The sequence below is a fragment of the Dipodomys ordii genome, unplaced genomic scaffold (assembly GCF_000151885.1).
Source record: "Dipodomys ordii isolate 6190 unplaced genomic scaffold, Dord_2.0 Scaffold544, whole genome shotgun sequence".
NCBI lineage: Eukaryota > Metazoa > Chordata > Mammalia > Rodentia > Heteromyidae > Dipodomys > Dipodomys ordii.
Window position 1 is genome coordinate 7,813 of NW_012267760.1, and position 1,613 is coordinate 9,425.

Below are 1,613 nucleotides of genomic sequence, written 5' to 3' on the forward strand. Positions count from 1 at the left end.
CAACCTGGTTGTGCCCGGGTAATATCTTCTCTAGTCCCTGGGAATGCTAGCCCCAACGAGATGGTGGGCTCCTTGTCCAGGTTAAATTAACATACATGCTTAATCTTATCATATACCCCTTGAAGAAAGGAAACCACCCTTTCTCTTGCACAGAACTGTAGGATATGGGAGGGGGTGTAAGGGCTCAGGACAAAGCAGAGGATGAAGAGAGAGAGGAGGCCAGCACACTAACTGTTGTCTCTTTTTCCTTCTTCCTTACTGGGCTAGTGTCTGACGCTACATACAGATATAGAGAATCTCAAGGAACGAGTAGGTATGGTGGGGCCCAGGGCAGAGACAGGGGCAGGAGCAAGAAGAGATGCCTGGATGCTTTTGTACTTGGGGCAGGGCTTTCTACATGTCCAGATAGCATTACAAAGATTAACATTCCCCTTGGAGAAGAAACCAAGGAGGCTTTTCCTTCAGCCTTCTGTGTCTTGACTGCTGGGTCATGCCTCAAAAAGCAGTGTATTGTCAAAACTCAGCATGGATTCTGGCAACCAGTACCAGAGTTCTTCTCTCATGGCCTTTAGAGATACCTCCTTTATTTTCTTTATAAGTGTTGGCTGGAGTGCCTTCTCTGGTATTTATTATGTCTTATTTGCCTTTAACTGAATATTTCTGTCATGCCAAAGCCTTGAGAAATCCTAGTTCAATTGTTTACGTATGGAAGAAATTTCAATTTTGAATTCTAGTGATGGGTGGGATCAGTCCCAAAGCTCTTTGACACTAGCTAAGGGAGTCAATTGGCGGGGGGGGGGGGGTTATAAGTTCCCTTGGGGACATCAAGGAGCAAGACAGTGGCATTCCAAATGTGGGAATACTCACTTATGCTTTTCCGTTTTAGAGGCCATTCAGTCCCTCACTGAGAAGTTCCAGTCGCTGGGAGGTAAGTGTTACTCCAACTTTCCACTTCTCAACATTTGAAGAGAGTCTCAGGCTGGCCTCAATTCTTCTTGGTTTCACAGAATGAACACACCATCTTCAAGAGATACAGCTAGTACCTGTAGTCCAGAGTTGTCACCCACCTTCTTCAGTTGAGTTCTTCTTCATCCAGTTTGTCCTTTTGACCCCTTGTTTAAGCCCTACAACCCCAGTTCATAACAGCTTTAAATTAAAATGCATTTTGTTTTCCATGGTCTCCTCTCCTCTCTGTCTCTTTCTGGGTCTCTCTCTCTGTGTATGTGTCTCGCTCTGTCTCTGTCTCTGTCTCTCTCTCTCTCTCACACACACACACACAGATGCACACGAGAAGGGTAGGGAGTTGTCCAATCTCAGAGTAGTGAAGGGAGAGTACCACTGGCATTGTAGGGGAAGGCTTTTTTTCCTAGGGGTTTCCAAGCCTACTTCTGAGCCAGGAGTCCTACATTCACATTTACTTTGGTTTCCTCAATCTGAGTTCTGGATGGATTGTTGTGACCAAACTAACTTACTGCCCTCTGCTAACACCCTTCTTTCCAGGAGCTGAAAAGCCTCTTTCCGAGCTCCAGCCCCACCTGCATCTCCTACTTGTTTTTGTTGTCCTGCTTCTCCCCTCGCAGCCTTCTTTTCTGTCCTCAGCAACACTGATCTCT

The 1,613-nt window shown here is 46.1% G+C and overlaps 1 long non-coding RNA gene across 1 annotated transcript; it reads left to right on the top strand.

Annotated features, from left to right (window-relative positions):
- The first annotated feature begins 45 nt into the window (after window positions 1-45).
- On the top strand, window positions 46-1,173 carry LOC106001872. The gene is made up of 3 exons (XR_001175863.1): window positions 46-313; window positions 887-928; window positions 1,008-1,173. It is a non-coding gene; the product is annotated as an uncharacterized LOC106001872 (long non-coding RNA).
- The last annotated feature ends 440 nt before the right edge of the window (window positions 1,174-1,613 follow it).